The sequence below is a fragment of the Amblyomma americanum genome, chromosome 9 (genome assembly GCF_052857255.1).
Source record: "Amblyomma americanum isolate KBUSLIRL-KWMA chromosome 9, ASM5285725v1, whole genome shotgun sequence".
Lineage (NCBI taxonomy): Eukaryota > Metazoa > Arthropoda > Arachnida > Ixodida > Ixodidae > Amblyomma > Amblyomma americanum.
This window is the reverse complement of record NC_135505.1, coordinates 120,381,925-120,404,169: the sequence shown is the minus strand read 5'-3', so window position 1 is coordinate 120,404,169 and position 22,245 is coordinate 120,381,925.

Sequence of the window (22,245 nt, the reverse complement as noted above, 5' to 3'; positions counted from 1 at the left end):
ATAATGTATGTTTCGATGAAGTGTTGATCAAATATTGTAAATAGTTTGTTGTTGGGCTCAATTCAATGTCGAACTGTTTACGATGCTGGTGTACATTGTTGTGTCACCCATAGTCTTCTCACTCTTAACCGCAGCGGTGAACTATTGGTTCTAGCGTCAGCCTCGCATGTGCCAGGTGCGGTGTTCGATCCCCAGTGCCGCTGAGTACCCACCGGTAATACAATGGGTATGAGCTGTCCCCTGGTTTGGTGCTCAGAATATCTGGGATGGTAGTTTGGGAAATGGGTTTTTGACCCAGCCTTTATTAGACAGAAAGCACCTTTTAACTTAGAGCTCTTTGAACACCGATAACCTTGCGTCAAAGAGTTCATCATCGCGATCAGTTTTCAAGGTCGAAAATAAACTTTGAAATGTTTTTTTAGATATTTACCGTACACGCATGGACACATCGCTGTGCGTACCTAATGTCTCGATTTCTAACAAGCTGCTTTTCTTGGTAATTTAGATCAGAGCCTTTCACCATTGTTGTGGTAGGTGCTTGCTTTTATCAAGCCATAAATATCTATCTACAATGCCGTAAGGAATTTCGCGTCCAGGAGACAGACGCTGCACCTCAGTGAAGTACAGTTGCCTTGTTCAGTATTCAATTTTAGAAGTTTTATTATGTTTTCCTTTCATGGTGCCGAACATATTTGTAGTGGTAAGTGTTGTACATGGTGTGTATATATATTTCAGGCATAAAACCACGCCTATTGTTGGACGGGATTTCTGCAGTACAGTCACCAAGTTAGAGACATTTGCCTTAACAACACACACACACACACACACACACACACACACACACACACACACACACACACACACACACACACACACACACACACACACACACACACACACACACACACACACACACACACACACACACACACACACACACATATATATATATATATATATATATATATATATATATATATATATATATATATATATATATATATATATATATATATATATATATATATATTGTAAGGAAGACCAAGGGCATACGCGCGAGCCGCATGGCCACCACCTGGTGCACGCTCCTGGCTGGAATAGCTGGGAGGATATTCGGAGGTCGTGGGTTCGGATCCCACCGGCGGCATGGTTGCTTTTTCTGCCGCTTTATAAGTAATTTTCTTTAAACCAATTGATTAGCATTGGAAATCAAAAAAAATAGAAAACATTCCCCTGTGAACCTTGGTTTCGGTGACTATTGGCTTCCTTAATATGTTTGTCAAACGAGCCCCTCATTTCATTTGCCTTGTCTGCTAATAGCTTAACGGGGGTCTCGGTTCTGGCAGTCTTGATGCCATAGGTAGCATAAGAGGGCTCTCGCACAGTTACCGCCCTCGCCGTTAGATGACGTTCTACGTCACACTCGCGGTTTTACAGGACGTGCTACGTCCACAGCTATGGACGAGGGTGGCGCTGGTGAACACTCTCAATGTTTGCTACACGCAAAACATAAATACCCACGAAAGCAGCAGATTGGACAGCCGTCGCCGTAGCTTAGTTGGTCGAGCACCGGACGCGTTATTCGGGGGTAGTGGGTCCGGATTCCACCGGCGGCATGGTTGTTTTTTCTGCTGCTTTATAAGTAACTTTCTTTATACCAATTGATTGGCACTAGAAAAAAAATTAGAAACACTCCTCTATGCACCTTGGTTTCGGTGACTATTGGTTGCCTTAATATATATATATACATATACATATATATATATATATATATATATATATATATATATATATATATATATATATATATGTATATATATATATATATATATATATATATTTATTTATATACTCCCTCCCCCGGAAGTGGAATATATTTTATTTCGCGAAATTGCACGGCATACATGTTTTCTCTAACTGTCCATACACAAAATATGAGGCGAAACTATGTAGTTCCCCGCAAATAATAGAATGCAATGTCGCATAAACTCGTCCGCTCGCGTTCTTAGACGCATTGCACTTCCTTTGAAATATTCAGATGCTGTAAAACAACAGGAAGTATTAAATTGTCACAAGTCTGGCGGCTCGCGAACATTTGATAGCACATCACAAGTAGCGCTTGCGATCTAGTGGCTTTGATTCCGGAAAGTAGAAACAAAGCAACCAATTTGTCGTACCCACAAACTTTACAGCCGGGGCCTCAATTACGTCTCCTGCAAGTTAGCATTCAGTTACTGTGATTGAAGTTGTATCGTCAAGGCAATGCCTGCCTTCCTATAAGCGAAAAAATGAACATGAGGAGAACTAACGTGTTTCTGCCTTTGAACAGATGCTTCAAAACTCAACAATTGAAAATATCAACCACTGCCACGCGAAGAAAATTCCACTTTGCAAGAAGGATTTTTTTCATACTTGCTGGCAACGATAGCAGGAGTAATATTGGAAACAAAATCAAGCGTACCAGCCAATGAAAGAGCTTTCTCTTTTTCGTGAACTTTTACACATGGATTGTGGATGGCATGCAATCGTATCTAAAACACCTTCTTGAAGTTGAAAGTGTGGGGAATTCATTAAAACTTGCTGCCAAATATTGTAATATTTGAACAAGGTTTTGGCTTGCGTCTGCGCATTTCACATGAAACACCTGCGTGGTTACTCCCAAAATGTGTTTAATATGTATTTCGGTATAGGTGCCAAGGAGTGTGTTCAATATTTTTGTGCAATTTGATATGATCTGAATGCACGATAAAGAGGGTCGTGACGTGTGATCCGCGCTCGTGCCTTTTGCCTGGGCACTCTTATCAAGTCTGTTGCAGTCTGTGAGCAATTCGATGTAAAGAATGCATATAAGTGGCTACTCCTGTTTTGACAACCCTCTTTGGCTTTTCCTTGTTTCTTTCTCAGATGGTATAAGCTGAGCTGGTATGTAATAGCAGAAATCATTTTCATGCTGTTTTTTCTGTCTATGTGACTTGTGCTCAATTAAAAATACTTTGTGGCGACTTGGTGCATTTTGTATCTAAGAAATATAATAGCGCTAACACATGTAGTCACCGAACGAGACAATATTTATCAGGCACAAGAGCTCACTGCTAACTGATTGTATTGATGTATGACAGACAGCTAATGTGCAGCAGGGTTCGACTTCTAAGAAGCGCCCAACGAATGAATTATTTTTGTTTTTTTACATGTTTTGATCCTCTTGCTGTTGCTTGCATGTGCATGCGTTCTTCGATGCTAGTTATGAACATCCCAGATTATATTGCTTCCATCCTTTCCACCTATCTTCATCGCCTTTTATAAGGTGTCCGGCATCCATAAATTAAAATCAGTTGAAAGTCAGCGCTTGTGTCTCGTAAAATTTGTTTTGTTCAGTCGCAGCATGTCTTAGTGCCGTTATATTTGTTACATTCACTTGTGCACTTGACTTAGACCAGTGTTATTGACTCAAAGAAACCAATAAAAAAGTTGTAGGACGCTTAAGCTTCGTCATTAAGAGTGAGATGCGACAGCGTGCTGTAGCGTTGCCAAGGTGTGCACGGAACGCCATCGCCCGTCCGGCGCGAGGCGTGGCCCGTTGGACAATTTAAGGAAATGACGTATTATAATTATAATTGGTTTTTGGTGAAAGGAAATGGCGCAGTATCTGGCTCATATATCGCTGGAGACCTGAACCACGCCGTAAGAGAAGGGATAAAGGATGGAGTGAAAGAAGAAAGGAAGAAAGAGGTGCCGTAGAGGAGGGCTCCGGATTAATTTCGACCACCTGGGGATCTTTAACGTGCACTGACATCGCACAGCAAACGGGCGCCTTAGCGTTTTTCCTCCATAAAAACGCAGCCGCCGCGGTCGGGTTCGAACACGAAGGAAAGGACGCCTGTTAAGACATATCTCGGTGGGCACCCGAACCAGGCCGTAAGGGAAGGAAAAGCAACTGAAAATTGGTTTTAGGGAAAGGAAATGGCGCCTGTCTCACAATTCTCGCTGGAGACCCATATCGCGCCATAAGGGAAGGAAAATCTCTTCCCTTGCAGCGCGGTTCACGTGTCCACCGAGATGCGCCATTTTTCGCTCACGGCCAACGCCACCGACGCCGGCGACACCGGCTTTTCAGCGACACGAGCTCCTTAACGCTGTCGCGCTAAAACAATTACCAAGAGATTCCTGCACAGGCTCTTGAATGCACGCGAAGCGTATGTTTGTTCAAAAGGGTGACGTGTACCTGCTATAAGAAAACTAGAACCTAACAGTTTGTGGTTCATCAGCCTCTTCACAACGTTTACAGTCGCGAGTAAAAAAGTTGGCACAATGACGTCAGCGGAGCAATCGGAGCGCGCGGCTGGCGTGGCGCCGTGCTTTGCGAACGCACCTGACCCTTTGTTATCGCTGTGTTTGTAACCGCAGTACCGAGAACCGCTGTATGCCACTACGCTGGCATGTCACTAGTGCCAACCTTTTCCGCTGGCAACTGTACAAGGACAGGTGTACGCTACGGCTGAGATGTAGGCCGAACATCAGTTTCTCGTTACCAGCGCCCACCGTTCTAAACAAGACGAAAAACGTGCAAAGAATGTCTCTTTAGAAACGTTGTTGCAGCAGCATTGCCGTCTAAGATGCTATTAAAATTTTTATGGGTAAAATAATTTTTTGGCAGCCTGAAGTGGCTTATTTGTTTTTACCACTTTTGCAACTGCATTACATTTTACTGGCAGTGTGGGCTGCCAAGTGCTGCTTCATTAAACAAAAAGGTAACCTTTGGTGCTCTTTTATAAACGGCAATAATATTTTCATACTGAACAGAAAGATAAGTAAGTGTTACGGGGCTATATGTAGCGAAAGCGGATAGATTTTTTTTGCGGCTTGCGTACGACCCCTGTAACTACCCTTTGCACCTGGCAAGAAATAAACCTATATTTGGTAAAAAAAAACAGCGGGAAAATAAAAAGAGCTAGTAAATAGAGATCAAGGGCAATACAATTTTGCTTTGCATATCAGATCTTTGAGAACTATCATTTTAACAAACCTGTCCCAGTGCAATTAATTATTGCTTCCGCAGGGTGTCCAACAGTGAGATAGGCCTTGAGAACAAGGATGAGATGTATTGAAACGTTCACTTTCACTCCAAAATGACGAAGCTGTGTGCATTGTCTTAAACAAAAATATTGTCTTAAAACAAAAAACAAAAAAAAATCTCTGTTAGCATTTCATACGCGATTCTCTCTCGAGTTTAGTGCAATATTGCTTCGCATGACTAACAAGAACGACTGTTCTGTCTTAGACTGCTCATTTCAATGTGGACGATTAGTGCTAGTTCTGCAAGACAGCTCCAGGCTATACTATTCCGTTTTAGACTGTGTTTTTTTTTTCAGTGCGGACGACTCGTGCTAGTTTTGTAAGGCAGGCCTTGCGCAGTCGTGTTAGTCATAAAATTTGCGGTGTGTTTCTGAATGCCCTTTTCGCACGGTGGTTACATTGAGAATGAAATAGAGACTGGTGTTTTGAACAAGATGAAAATTCATCGGGCGAAAGTCTTAGCAGATTGTCGATACAGCTATCCAGTTGGACGAATATCAATTTCTTTATTACATACGTTAAAATAATAAGCTAGGCAATGTAGCCTGTGCTGCAAAGTTTGAAACTATGGGCGCTCACTTTGAAATTCCGGCATGTAATATTGGCTGTGTGTAGACAAGCGTTTCTGCCGCAATTATTGCACTGTGTTCAAGCAAATTGTTTGCATAATGGTTTATGGGGGATTTAACTTCCGAAAGCGACTCAGGCTATGAGGGACGCCGTAGTGAAGGGCTCCGGAAATTTCGACCACCTGGGGTTCTTTTACGTGCACTGACATTGCACAGCACACGGGCCTCTAGAATTTCGCCTCCATCGAAATTCGACCGCCACGGCCGTGATCGGACCCGCGTCTTTCGGGCCAGCAGCCATCAAGCAAATTGTGACTTTTTATTTTGGCTCGCGAAATTCAGGGCAATCAATGGAAATGAGTGATATCTGTATTGTCAAAAACAAACCGAAGGGAAGAAATGATCTGAACAAATCTCACTACAGAAAGGGCGAGGAATCCTACTAAACACCGAATAATGTTCGATAGTTTCAAAGTGCGGAACGGAGCAGCTAATAGTTTCCAAGTGGATAAAGTGGCTGGAAAAGTGCTAAAAGGAGTACTTACTCATTTTTACTCTGCTATACACGGGTTTTTCGAACGTTTTCTGTTCCGGCAACACTGCGATTTAGAGCCTCAGGACACTTCCTGTCTGAAGAAAAGCATCAAAAGGTGTCGCGTCACCTGCACTGGCCCCTTATCAAACACTGCGCCCATTGCTTTGCTTGCAGCGTTTTTTTGTTTTTGTTTTCAATCGCTAAATGACACGAGCCGTCAGCTCCCGCACAAACTTTTTCAAACCCTGCACCATTGATGCCAGCAGCGCTTTGTAGCTGGCATCGTCATGAGCATCCAACTTCTTTTGCGAACGACGAAACCGTGTAAACCGTGTACACACGGTTTTGCCGAGCATTTTTTTTTGTCAACACCGTGATTTAGCCCCACAACACTTCCCGTACACGAATTTCGAGACGTGTGTTTTCGAACAAGCAGTAACCCTAAGGAAAAAGAGAACCTTCGAAAGCTGGCGCGTCACCTGCACCGGCACCGTTATCAAACACTGCGCGGAAGGCTTCGCTCGCCACAATGCCTTATGAAAACCGGCACAACACACGTCGTCTGCGTCACCGCTTTTTCAATGGAAGCGCTACACGCCGCTTGTGCACCAGCGCAAACCTTTTCAAAAGCCCCTAAATTGATACCGGAAATGCGTGGGGGCAATTATCATCATCAGCATCCACGTTTGGCAGAAAACTTCAAAACCGTGTACGGTTTTGAAAATTTTACAAGCTCACAGATGAGACAGGCTTAAAAGCGGTACAAAATCATCCAAGTTGAAACTATGTTTTGAAAAGAATCCTAAACGCAACTTGAAAGTACCTATATAGCACCCTAGTATACCCAAGGGACGGAAAAATCAAGTCCTGAATGCGAGCATTGCTGCCAGTTTTTGTAGGCGCCTAAATCTCTCACGAAGTAAACCTGACGCCGAAATTTATCCTTATCCTAAATCTTTACAACTCCGGTTACATAAACTGAACGTAGAACTGTTTCTACAAAATTCAGGCAAATGGAAAACTTTCGTCGACTTTCGAGATAGTATTCAATGCTTGTGCGTGCCAACGAGATTGATCTAGCATATCCGTAGCTGTGACTTAATGTAAAGAAATACAAAAAATTCAATACAACTTCGAACATTCGTAGATCCCAATGGCAGGCCCTCTACCACGAAACTCATTAGCAGCTTTAAATTTCCAGGCAAATTTTGAAATGATTAAGACAAGTAACGACGTGACAGTCGAGCTAGCAGCAAATCTGAGGCACCAACACAAAACTAAAGGGAACGTGCTCTTGAAAAAATTATATTCTTAGGAAACCAAATTTTTAGAGATTACAACGTGCTCTTGTTACGAAACTTTGTACCTCTGAAACATGTAAATGAGCCAATTTAATTTCTACTTCTGAAGTTTAAACTGAGGGCAAAGCAACCACTGCCGTTCAGCTTAATAGAAAAAAAATTTGTATTTGCGTATAGATAACATAGTTTTACATGTTTTCCAGTGGGCTGACTGTCTTTTATATATGATATGTCTCAGACGGCGCGACCGTCTTTCATTGCAACATGCAAATCGCGGTCACAGGACAGGCATGAAGCGCTTTGACCTTTCTTGCAAAGTTCGTGTATCCAACGCGTGTTTCGCTGTATCTAATGAGAGATTTTGAAGATTCTGTCTTCACTGACTGCGTACCAGACCATCTTAGAACCCTGGACAGCGGCCACCCTACTTATGCGAAATCTAATATGGACAGCTGAATTTGGAATTTGATTAAACAACATACGAAGCTTTGGCAGATTTTAAACATGGGCTATATTTGAAGTAGTACTGTCAGTGCGAACTTCAACGAGATGCACAATAAGATTATATAGCGTTCTTAAGTTTTCAGAATCATTATAGCGTTCTTAAGTTTTCAGAATCATTACTTGCCTGCATAGGTAAAAAATGGTCTGCAAGATGCGTTCCCGCGATGGTTGGTGGATTTCGATTTTAACGAGAATGATTCCGTAAATTGTGCAATTTGACGGCAGGTAGCCACTCTCAAAATGCCGTCTTGTCTTGGGACTCTCAGATCTGCGCATCCTTTGTAGTTGAACTGTAAACAAAGTTCTGTTTTAAGTATATCTTTCCAATTATCCATCCGTCCCTCCTGCCTCTCTCCGTTAGTCCGTCCATCTCTCACTCCGCAGTATATTGTTATTCAGCACGGAAATATCTTCTTTCTATTAAAGGCCACTTTAGGGTGTGATAACGGAGTTAGCAGAGAGAGAGAGAGAGGGCTTAATTTCGAAGGAAAGGCTGATCAGCAAATGTGTAACTCCAGTACGCCTCTTCTAATTATTTTGTGCAACATGAAGAAATAAAAAAAGAGAATAAGTACTGCTTTTGGGGCGACTAAACAATGCAGTAATTCTCCATTGGAAACAGAAACACCAAGTACCCACCAACGAAAGCAAACCCCATGAAAAACCTAAAGCCATCTCCAGAAGAATCTGGAGAAAAGAAACATCAATTTCAAGTGAGCACGCGTGAACAAATAAAAACAAGCAATTGCTTCTGCTTTAGCAAAAGGAGATAGAATAGCCATCCTTTGTTTTATTTTTTTATTTGCCAAATCTCGGTAACAGATTGCTGATGACGCCAGAACAGTGCTAGGCAAGTTTTCACGAACGCAAGATTTTTCATGTGAATGTGTTCCTGCAATGTAGGAAAGTATATTTTAATGGGAAGCTACAAGCGTCTTTTAGTCAGAAAACAACTAAGAAATGTAAGCCAAAATGAGGAATGAAGAACTGTTTGTGACGAGAGTCACTTCATTCTTTCTTGTCATTCAAAATAAAATTTCTATTTTTATACTCTTGCATTTTTGATCTCCAGGTATGTCGAGTCTTCATTAAAAAAGACGGCCTCTAACAAATTTTTATTCTTTTTTCAGTTGTTTAGGTCGTAGCTCCAACGGGCACTACTTTTTTTATTCTAAAAATAATAGTCACATTGGTTAATTGAGCACTTGGCAAGGATTTAACCAATAGCACTTTTATCTTCGGTAGAGTAGGAGGACCACAGTGAAGACCTCCTTATTCTACTCAGGACAATATTTCTGTTCTCGTTCCCTCACACAGTTCTAACATGAATAAAAAAAAGTAGAAGGTGGAAATTTGATATCAACCTATGCCTTGCTCTTTAAAAGTTCAGCAAAGCTTTCAGGGTCCATGAATGCTTAAGCATGCGGATATTTTTTTTTTTTGCCTGTTTGGCACTTCTATGCTTTACTACAGAAATGTGATGATATGCCTGACTGCGGCCTTCCGCGTAAGTTGCAGTCGTTGTTGTGGTTGTTAGCCTATCAAAATATGGCACATACTTGCAGCCCCTGACCAATTGTTAGTTTCTTTTCTTCGTTTTTCCAATTACGCGCTTAAGCGCCTAAAAATGTGGTGTTCTCACGATTTTGAAACGTGCAAGAAGGATACAACTAATTTCCTCTTTGATGCAACGGTTCCTATCCACATTTTGCAATGTCGTACGCACTGCCTCAGTGTCTATTTGCGATGCTTTTAATAGCCATTTCTGGAATAGCGTTTACCTCCTTTTTAGGGCTTTCGGTCTGTCTAATCTCTACCTTAATAGGTCTTGTCGCCTTCGCCTTATTCATGTTAGCCACAACTTCAGCTCTGCTAAATTTAATTCTTCACTCGACTCGGAGAAACTTCCACCTAACCTGACCCAAGTTCACTGTGCTCCCTTCAAGGAAGCTTTCCGTCTCGACTACTTCTTTCTAGCAGAAAGGCTCAAAGGTCACGCAATCTGCTAACACCAGCACGCCGTTGGTCAAATCACCCTGCTAGTGGCCTGGAAGGTACGGTTCACAAGCGGTGCATTGAATGGACGGTTGTGGGCAGGTTTTGAGAGAATCATGCGTAGTGCACGCTGGTTGACAGAGATAAGAAGCTTAAGTAGACACATAATAGCAGCCGGGCAGTGAAAGATGCGGCCAACTGGCCCACTAACGCTTAATTATGGCCCTATTCTGCTGAAGTTGCGCGATAACCTAACTGCACTGCGTTGCCTTCGTACCTACCTCCCACACACATAACTTAAGCCTCTGGGCAGTATTAGTTTTCCAAGCATGAGTACGTACCTGACGAGACCTAGCGCAAGTGTCAAAAATTACAAGCCTGCGGAAGAAGGGCAGCAAACTCCCAATACGCTTGGAAAGTCTAGTTGACGCAAAGAAAATACCCGAGGGCCGGTTCCTTTCCGTACTCGCAAAAGACGCTAATTTGCGTTGTTTGCACCTATAAGTCGCAGCCACCCGGGTACTGATAAGCGTATAATCTAATTATACGCTATCTATAATTTAGTTGCCGCCATACCTCGTCTGTTCGCTTCGTCTAACAGAAAAGAACGCATAACTTGTTCTGAAGTGGGCCCGGGCGTTAAGCACCGACGCTTTAATTACTAGGAGCTATTCAAGCATGGCACGAACTCGTTCCGCCTACTCATCATGAGCTGTAGCACATGCCTTGTTTTTTCGGTCATGGCCGTTTATTCCGGCAAAACTACATTCACGGGCCTCATGGAGCTGATCTTCTTCACTCTGTCTTCTTTCTCCCGTTCGTGACACGCATAGTTACACGCAGGCAGACGCGAGAACACTCCGCGGCAAGGGCTGGGCGGTCGGGCTAACTATTGTTCGGATTAGTTCAATTCAGTTGGATGAGGCGGGAGAGGGGGGTAGCAGGTATCGGTTTATGGGCGAAAGAAAAGCATTAGTACAACGTCAAGCCTTCTGTGCGCTTACACACGCTTGTCCAGTTGTCGGATCAAATCAGTGCGGGGATGTGGGGAAAGGCAGAAAAGAAAAGAGGCGAGAAAAGAGGGGAGGAGAACGCTGGCAAAACAGCGGCCGTTGAGAAGGATGCCAGAATGCCTTTCGCGGTTCTTTTTGACGAGTTGTAAGGATTGGAAAAGATGCCTCTAGGATGCGTCGAAGAGATGCTGGACAAAAGAGACACGACGCAGTGACACCCTTGGTGCCCTGTCTCTCTCGTCCTTTATCCGTTCATTGTGCCACCCCACATGGCCTAAAATTCAGCTAAGTGAAATCAAGGATTCAATCTCTTGATTAGAAGCCGAACTGAAGTTTCTTCAAAGAAATTAACAATCAAACAGGGTCGAAAGCACGGATTTAAGATACTTAGATAGTCAATTTCACGCTAACGCAAAGCAAACTTCTAAAAGGCCAATCTCTGGAACCATTTGGAGAGTTTTAAAGCGCCGTTTTGTTTCTGTAATTGCTGTCCGGAAATGTCCGGAATTTAAAGTATTTTATCTGAATGGGCCCTACGACAGTGCTCAGCGTGATGCACAGACACAATATTTTACTACAGCATTTCATTTCGAGCATCGAATAGAGAAAGAATTAGGAACCAAGCGTGGTTTGTACTGCTTCCTGACTCTTTTATTCAAATTAACTATTCGTTTTGTAGAATGAAGTATAGTGTTTGTAGCATTCAAAAGGTGGTGCAGGATATTATTGCAGGCTTATTTCGGATGGATGGATGGATGGATGGATGGATGGATGGATGGATGGATGGATGGATGGATGGATGGATGGATGGATGGATGGATGGATGGATGGATGGATGGATGGATGGATGGATGGATGGATGGATGGATGGATGGATGGATGGATGGATGGATGGATGGATGGATGGATGGATGGATGGATGGATGGATGGATGGATGGATGGATGGATGGATGGATGGATGGATGGATGGATGGATGGATGGATGGATGGATGGATGGATGGATGGATGGATGGATGGATGGATGGATGGATGGATGGATGGATGGATGGATGGATGGATGGATGGATGGATGGATGGATGGATGGATGGATGGATGGATGGATGGATGGATGGATGGATGGATGGATGGATGGATGGATGGATGGATGGATGGATGGATGGATGGATGGATGGATGGATGGATGGATGGATGGATGGATGGATGGATGGATGGATGGATGGATGGATGGATGGATGGATGGATGGATGGATGGATGGATGGATGGATGGATGGATGGATGGATGGATGGATGGATGGATGGATGGATGGATGGATGGATGGATGGATGGATGGATGGATGGATGGATGGATGGATGGATGGATGGATGGATGGATGGATGGATGGATGGATGGATGGATGGATGGATGGATGGATGGATGGATGGATGGATGGATGGATGGATGGATGGATGGATGGATGGATGGATGGATGGATGGATGGATGGATGGATGGATGGATGGATGGATGGATGGATGGATGGATGGATGGATGGATGGATGGATGGATGGATGGATGGATGGATGGATGGATGGATGGATGGATGGATGGATGGATGGATGGATGGATGGATGGATGGATGGATGGATGGATGGATGGATGGATGGATGGATGGATGGATGGATGGATGGATGGATGGATGGTGGATGGATGGATGGATGGATGGATGGATGGATGGATGGATGGATGGATGGATGGATGGATGGATGGATGGATGGTGGATGGATGGATGGATGGATGGATGGATGGATGGATGGATGGATGGATGGATGGATGGATGGATGGATGGATGGATGGATGGATGGATGGATGGATGGATGGTAAGAGCGTCCCCTTCGAAACAGGGTGATGGCAGTAGCCACCATACTCAGCTTTTTTTCTTTATTTTCGTTTAACATTGTTGTAAGTAATTAAATTTCGCCATTTTCTTTAAATACGTTTTCCTACACTTTGAACCTTATGTCACCTTTCTGCTTTTCAGCTACCCGTTCTTCCAAACACTTTTTGCAAATTTCTGCCGCAGATTTATTTGCATGACTATTGTTATCTCTAATCCCTGGGGCCTCAGGAAGACTGACTGTGCCTGCATCGACATCAGGATGGATACCATCACATTTTAGTATGAGGTGCGCTATTGCTTCTAGAGATTTACCACACACAGCACATGTGTCATCCTCTTCGTTAAATTTCTTTTTGAAGCTGCGCGCTCTAAGACACCCTGACCTAGCTTCAAAGAAGAGGGCACTGCCTCTTGATTCATCATAAAACGCTTCGTTCCTGATCTGCTGTTTCGGTGTGTCGGTGTTTAATAAATGGCGCCACCTTCTGTTAGGTTTGGCTCGCGGCTGCAGGTCCCGAGGTCTTTGTCATGGACATGGCAGCACTATTTCGATTAAAGCGATATGCAAATGGCGCCCGTTTGCAGTGCAAGTTAAGCGCGCGGTAAACAGCCCAAGATGCTGTAAGAATGAATCGAAAGCGCTAGTCTACGGCGTCTACCCGGCATACGAGAGACCTAAATATTTTCTGGCACAAAGAGTTAGCGTTTTTTTAAAAGTTGTTTGAAAATAAAATAAACACTCTGCTGGCAAATTATTGCCCCCAAGTTATTTTTAGAGTATCAAACAAAGGACATGGAAAGTTTGTCACTGTATTACTAATGATTGCCAAACTAAATATAATGCTGTATTTTCTTCCATTATTTCAATTTCCTGAAACTTCTTTTCAGTAACTACAGCAATGTCAGTTCGAAGATAGCAAAAACTTCCATACAAGCACCGAAAGCGCCGAAAATCATCTGTAATGTCAAAGAACATATTGTGTCGAGTTGCATAGTGTCCATACAAATTTGGACGAATATCGCGTGCCACCAGAAGTGATAGGAATAAAAAATTATAAGGATAAGTTTATATAACATGAACATGTGTATTCAAAATGATAAGAAATGATCAAATAAGAAAAATGATGTCCTTTCCGGAGGCAGGAAAGAAGGTATTACAAACTTCTGGGGAGCGCATATCTCTGCGTTGAACCGTGGTTTATGTATGTGGTTACTTTTGTGTTTGGTGAGCATGGCGATGCGGTCATGCTAGGCCATTTTTATCTCATGCTGATGCTACGCAACGCAATTTCGTACCTCTGAAGCTCCTTCATTTTTTTCTGTCATTGCGCATGAGGGCACCGTTCTAATTTAAAGCGGTTGTTTTATTCTACAGCACGTTCTCTCAAAAATATACCCGTCGCAATGTTACTCAACGCAGGTCGTGACTTTCGCCTGTACAGAAGTTGACGTAGCTTCGTTTATTTTAAGCAGTTCCTGGTATTAGTTAACGCGTTATATTTGATTAACGTTCGGTTGAATGACGATTTATTTGATCATTCACATAGGCGAGTGTGAGCAATCCTTGTCCACCTAAGCAGTTTGCACGGCTTATTTGCGTTCGCAAAGAAGACTCGCCGGCTGTTTCGAAAGACATGGGTTCAATTCCGGCCACGCGGCTGCATTTTCATTCAGGTGAAATGCTAAAGGCCCGTGCAATGTCAATGCACGGTAAATAATCCCATTTAGTTGAGCTTACCCAGAGGTCTCCTCTAAGGCGTCCCTCATAGGATGGGTCGCTTTGGGGTGTTAAACCCCTTAAACCCAAACCAAAGGGCATTGATTGTTTGCACAGTGTAGCTTACTTACTTCGTCAGAGGGTTTTAGAATCGCTAGCGCCGTTTCGTTCAGAATGGAATGAGCTACCAATCATTAAGCTGAGGCAATCGTCGCTTAATGCAGAGTTGGCTTAGAGTTCGAAGTGTGCTGACGTCTATACAACGAAGAATTGAGAAATATGACAACAGAGTTGGCGATAGCGCTCGCTTGCGTCGGTGCAAAGGCCACGACGATTTTAAGTGACAGCAAAAATGCAGTGAGGAACTTCGGGAAACGAAGACTCTCGAAGGAGGCCAAACGCGTCCTCGAGGCGAGGTTGATAGAACGTAGCATAGATATAATATAGATTCCAGCGCACGAGTCTATTGCAGGAAATGACGCTGCACACGAGCTTGCCCGAGCTCTCTGTTACCGGGCGGCCGTAGAGCAGCCATCTCGCATAGACATGAAAGACAGCTTGATTTCATACCACGACATCACGGAACATTATAAGCTTAGCAAGAGGGTCTATCCGCCGCCCGACCGTTACCTCAGAAACGAAGAGGCAATTACGTGGAGAAGAGTACAATAGGGGAATCATATAAGCCTCTTCTGGGTAAACATAACAATCTCGACAGTGGAGAAAGACCAATATTGCATAACGTGCGGTGAGAAGGGCACTCTCGACCCCGCAGTATGGGAATGTATAGAAGATAGAGAAGCCCGGGAGACCTTGCTACACAGCGGGGACCCCGCTCAACAGCACCAAGCCATCCGCCTGGCGGCTGACGGCGCGAAGCGACAATATATCTTCACCAGACCTTAGTTTGTGAGGTTCCTGAGTAGGGTTCCCGTAGGCATGCGTGCCAGGGGGTCGAAAAAGGAGTTTCATTTCGGTGTAAATAAAAATTTAATGATGATCAAGATGAGAAATTGGAGAACAATAAAATATGAGGAATGGAAGACATGACCTGTGGAAAGGTGCATACGCGGCAAGAAGTGTTCTTTACACATTACTAAAGGCACTATTCAAGTGATTAACTTTTCTTGATAATGAGTTGTTAGTAATTTTATCTGCACTAAGCCATATATAACGCGTCTGTTAGTGGACACGTGTGGAATACTTTGTGCAAGGTGCTAAACATTATTCCTGAGCTTAATATTCGCTTCCTTATATGTTTATTTCTGCGAATAGTATTCGTGTTGCCCTGCGGTCGCTACAGGCAGGCGACACAGCCTGTCGATAATAGCCAAGTTCAAATTATTTGAACCCTAGAGGTAAGGTCTTAACTTTGCATGCGGATACGAGAGGGCATGTTAGCATGTCTAACAGTATGGCACGCTTCCTTTCGTGAAAAACTTAAAATGAGATACCGATTTCACTCTGGATGATGCTATTGCATATGTGAAGTGTCGTCCGAGACTGTCTGTTCGCGATCTTCGGAGTGCCAGAGTGTCCGTCCCAGGCGTGCATCAAAGCGAAGCTGCAGGCAGTGCGAAGCGCCACCAGCAGCACCTTCTGGGCTGACGCCACTTTGTTTCGATGCGCGGCCGTCTCGAACGCATGGGCGCTAGGAGCGCGGCCAATCGCTCGCGTGTTCCCCTTAAGAGTGGGTCACCTTGTACATTATTTCATATTCAATGGTTTCAAATATTTCAATATGATTATCATTCGTTATTCCTGGTACCTTCATATCTTTCTATGTTAAAAGTTAGATTTCAGATTCAAGCAAAGGCATTAGCTCCTGGAAGACAACAAGCTCTTCTAGGTTTTTGTAAAGAGTAAGCAAAATCAGAACCATGCGCTTTCAGTTCTGGTTGGTCGAAAAGAAGGATGTATGGTGACCAATAGAAACGACTTCAGCCTTACTAACCGGCATCACTGCTGAAGCATGTGTACTTTTACCTCCAGTTCCTTTGTAAACTACGACAGCACAGGAAGCATACACGCGCACACATGGAAGCGAAGCGACGACAATGCTGGCAGAAACACTTTCAACTGAGGAAGGCTTAACGAATCGTGTTTGCTGGACATTCTTACCGCGACGCACCATTTCCATCCAGAAGAATCTCATTGAGAGTGCTTAGTCGGAGCCTTCCGAATTTCACGGGTGTTCGCACAGAGAACGCACAAAACCAGCTTTTCCAGTGGGGCGCTGCTCTCGGTTGCGGTCCTTGCCGAGGGATTAAATTTTCTAGGGCTTTTGTTCACATCAGTGTGCCCAGACAAAACATCGGCTTTCCGCTTACATTCTTCCTAGTAGGCACCTGCTTTCAGCAAAGGCGTTGCTTCCAATAACACGCGTCATACGGGCGCAAGCATTACTCAAAAAGCCAAAGGTAGAATACTGGAATCCCTTTCGTCGCAAAGTGACACATTATATGAAACACATAAGTCGAGGTGCTCCCGGTCATTTTGGTATCGATGCCTAAGTGCACTGTCGTCGATATCCTGTTTTGCCAGGAGGCTTAGAGCACTTTGTGTTCAGAAGGTTGAAAAGCCAAAGTGCGTTATAACGTTCGCCAAGAAGGCGTTACCAGGGGTTACTATTTCAGAAAGGAACGCAACACACCTTTACTGATATAAAAAAAAATTTAATGTATTTGCTGAAGTGTTTTGGACGTGTTTCTGCCCCGTCTTTCTTCCCGTAATAACAAAGGGCGAAATGCATGCACAACATAAAATAGTCCAGAATATTAAGTAGTATGTAGGCGGTGCGTCAGAGCTCTGATGCTGTCCCCGGACTTACTGCTTAAAACAAATCTGGTATGCTGGAAGCATTAGCGCCCTTAGCTCAGCATATATATTTTTGAGAGTGATTATCTTGCACAATTTACTTTAGATCTATTGTATGTCTGGACTCCTGCCTCGAGAGCAAGAAAATTTAAGAGTGTTAACGCGAGAGCGTGAAGGGTCCGGGTTCGCAGAAAAGCAGCGCTGTTGTTGGCGTCGATGGCCGCGAGCACAAATTCATAACAAAATCCCCCAGAGAAACAGCCAAGGTGCCAGGTGGCCTTACTAGGTCTCGTGACCTTGTCACGTAATCACAGCTTGCCAAAATAATGATTTGTCTCAAGGGGTTGCTCGGAGAGACCAGCCCGTGGGGCATGGCTGGACCGCCTTTTCACTGCGCCAAGAGTGTTATCAGGACTCCCAGGGATCAGTGAAAGCAAGGTAGAGAATGACCAATTCCGCATATATGGGCCTACTATCGCGTCATACTCCTAATGTCTAACTGAAGTGAACCCTCCAGTTTTTTTTCTTATTTTATATTAGGTATACTCAATGTGTTTCTTTTAATTTTCTCACTCCGCATATTTGCGACTTCTCCTGATGTGTGAGATAAACTGTGGTTGTATGTACTTCCTTCTATCCTGGAGACATGAAAGGCCAAAACGACTCGCGGTTTGTATGTCTATGTAGCTAGTTTTAAATTACCAAGGATCGAGCAGAAGACAATTAGTTGCGAGAGGGAAGCATACAACAACCCCATGCCTTGCATAAGCGGGGGGGGGGGGGGCGACGGTTATTTAAATTCGTGGGGTTTAACGTCCCAAAACTACTCAGGCTATGAGGGAGCCATTGTCAGGGCCTCCGGAAATTTCGACCACCTGGGGTCCTTTAACGTGCACTGAGATCGCACTGCACACGGACCTCTAGAAGTTCACCTCCATCGAAACTCAACCACCGTGCCAGGAATCGAATACGCGTCTTTCGGGTCAGCAGCCGAGCGTCATAACCACTGAGCCACTGCGACCGCTTTAACTCTTATTATACGGTAAAAAATATCAGACAAATATTAAGTGTTGCCTCAGTACGCATTTTATCCTTGGAGAGAACTTTGACACGAACTGAAAATAATGGCTGAAAGCTTCATTTTAGTGCCCGTTAGAATAACGAAGTGTGCCTTCTAACAACAATGTTCTCCTGCAATATCAGTTATGTTTTAATGAAGGAAACTTTCACATGGATAAGTCTATTGACTAGAGAAACATACATCCACAAATGTCACTCAGAACAATGCTTCCTGCATCTGCAGTGTTAGGCGCAGCAATAATTTCATATTTTTATGGCCCTTTTTATGAATGTCTTTTCACTCTTTGCCTCGATTCAGACGCAAATGTGCACTGAAGGAAAGAAGAAAATGTTGCTGACTGCACAGTCCAACAAAGTATTCTTTCCTGGCAGGCGAATGCTAAATGTTCTAGGCTTTTCTACAAAGTTTAGTGAAGTCGAAACCTTCAGGTATAAGTCGTTTTTTTTTTGGTTGGAAACGAGCAAATGGGTTGACCACGCTAGACAACAACAGCTCAACAACGTTGCAGCTAACAACGTTGCAGCCCTTCTGAAGTACGTGACTTTCTTAGCTCAGCTCTTTGAAGAACAGTCGTTTTCTAGGAAGCTTTGATGGGCACATAAGGAAGCACAGCGGTGGCTTACCGGACGAACCGCTTTCACTTGCGTAAGGCTTAGCGCTTCGAGCTCGGCGAACGTTACGACTTTGACGCAGTTGCCAGGCACAGCAATTTCCTTGCCTCTGCGTAGGCGAAGCGTTCCGTCTTGGGCTTATGTGAAGCGGGTGTTACCCCGAGGGACACACAAGATCAGCTTTTCTAGGGAGAATGCTGCTCTGTGTCCCGGTCGTTTCCGGCGAGTTAACTGCGAAAGTATTTGCTTTCGGTTGCTGTACTCAGCCAAAACTGCTGCTTTGCACTTACCGTTTTTGATAGTTGTCGACTCCCTTCCAACGCAGGCTTTTCTTGCCAAGAATGCACGACATGAAGGCTCGAAGCGTCACTCGAAAAAATCGGGGTAGAGTACTGGATCCCATTTCTTCGCAAATTCCTCCTTTATATAAAATGCACAAGTCGGGGTTCTACGAGTTATTTTTTCAGCAAATTACACTAGTGCTGCTTGCACCGATTCCCGTTTTCGAAAGGTCTTAAGACCGTACTTCGCTCTCTGCAGGCTATGGATACTTTATGCGAGAATGTTTTGCTAAAACTTGCTATTTATGGAGGAAGGCAAATTCCATATTCGTTTTCAAACGAACAGGGGGAAGGTTTTTCGCTGATGATTTCCTCGTCGTGTTTATGCGCCAAATGTTTGAAACATATTGACGGTGTGCATTTTACGAAAGTCAACAACGAGTCGTGAATGCTCCTTTCGATGTATTTTGGAGCTAATGTGCTGCGCTTGGTCTTATTGCTGTAAACAACTGTGTACTTCTAGAAATATTACAGCCGTTTACTCATTTCTCTTTTGGAGAGTGAAGAGCTTGTACTCATGAAGTTATTAACCTGTATTCGCTTCCTTGTCCTTGAATTTATGCAACCAAAGAGAACAGCAACCAGTGAATCTAGCTTCACTAATTCATGTGTTCTTTTTTTTCTCAGCTTCCCACTCCACGCTGTTCGAACCTTTGGCACGTGTCTGCTAGATAGACTTGCTGGGAGGATGACCTTGCTTTCCCCGGAAGATGTTAAACCAGAACTTCAAACTGTTTGTTGCTATTTAACTAAGCTTCAGTTGGCACGAGCCGAGGCATACGAAACCCCCGTGGCCACTCTAACGTCATCGTTTCGTTGAAATATAAATACTTAGAGCAGACTCAAGTATTCGCAACTAATAGCGCCTTAATTTTCATCAATTTCCGCTACTTGTCCGCCAATATTGGATACGCTTAAGCAACCTTACTATCTCGTCAATATGGGTCAATATGGGTGGCCAATAAGCGCTACGCTTAAGCAACCTTACTATCTTGTCAAACGATTCATTGGCTGCAAACTGTACGCAGTAGCTATACCATCTCTTATTCAGAACGCAAAAAAAGATACATTCTCTACTATGACTTATTGCTCATTCACTTCAAAACCCTGAGCATCTTATTGCCACTATAGCTTGCACTCTCAGACCACATCCAAGACAAAAGTAATTCCGGCTTTAATTTTTTGTTTGCTATGTCTGGCGTAGGCGGGAGTATTTCAGGTGCAGCGGGCCCATCGGAGCTTGCCGGTATAATTCCCCCAAAACATGACAGCACACACATTCACCATAATCTCTATCAGGCTTTCCCCAGAGACTGAAAATCCTTTTCATTCCTGTTTCTGCACAGGCTGGTCGTGTGGCAGATGTGGAAAGGGCTTACGTATGTAAAGAAAGAAGAAGGTGATCTTTCATCTTAAGCTACCGAGGTTTGAAAGCGTTCAGTTCAGATTTTCTGCCACCTAAGCCTCTCTTAACTCGAATCAAAAGCTTCCACAGGACAGGTTACGGTCAGCTCACAAACACAGACTGCGGTCAGCTCACAAACACAGACTGCGGTCCGCTCACATACACAAACACAGGTCAACACAGATTCTCAAGCCTGCTGCTTACGTGCAAATGACTAAACAAGATTTCAGTCCTTACGCAAGATATAAAGATGCTGAACAGGTGCAATCAATCGGTAAAAAATTGATTCAGCGCTCACAAGTACTTTCTGAATGCGTTTTGGTGTGGGAACACATCAAACGCTCTTAACTTTCGCCTATGGACTGTGAGTGCAAAAATTTTTGGTTAGTTCTTTTCGAATTAGCGCTTGTATAACGTTGTGGCTGTACAGAATATTTCAGAAAAGGAAAAACATCAACGGCCACCCTTAAAATACTTTACCAATCGAAGAAAACTTCGTATCTAGAACGAATCAAATTTAATTCGGAATAAGCAAAGTAAGAAAAGCACATTCAACTGTGCCAGTACCTTCGAGCGTGGGTGATAGCTTCACTGAAATCCATAAATGTGTTGCCAACGCACTTTGCATAACGTCCCTGGAAAGAGAAATCCTCCCTCGGCTGCTCCAAGGTTTGCCGGTTAAGGTCCTGCAAAGACATTTTAATTTGAATCTGCGTTAATACCGAGAGTTATGAGCTCTCTAGGGTGCTTCATAAAAATAACCTTTAAAATAGGGGTTTTCGTCACACCCTAAATGCTGTTCCCCTGTCGTTAACTTTGTTCTTCAAACCAAAGCTGCCCTAAGTGCTTAAAGCGTTAAAATTAGTCTTGGAATGAAGAGAATCAGTTATGTCTTCTCACCGCTTTAATTTCTTGGTAGGTGATGGAAACTAGCTTTAATGCGTACTTTTCGTGTTGTTAACAGTCTCTTCAGGTTTGCGGCTTTTACGTACCATCATTGCATTACAGAGTGTGTCTCCTTCCATTAGTGGATGTACGACCGCAGTATATTAGAATCTGGTGTAATAATTCTGTCGAAATACCTAGCATAAGTTGAGGCTATTGCTGCCGGCGTGGGGAAGCGAAGACATGGCCAGGACGTCATTAATAAAGTACACAAGATAAAAGGGATATTTCGCTTATACAACAGCTCAACTTCATCGCACACTGTGAAGGAAATTAAAAATCAACTTTGAAGTAGCGGTTATGGACTGTGTCAGAGTGTTAAGCACATATTTATAGTGTTCTGTGAAGTTCTAAGAGAATGCTGATCTATTGTCATAGCTGTCATTCCATTAGTGGATAAGATTGTGTCCTATATTCGTTCATGGGGGGGTCTCAAAGCGACCTAGGCTATGATAGAC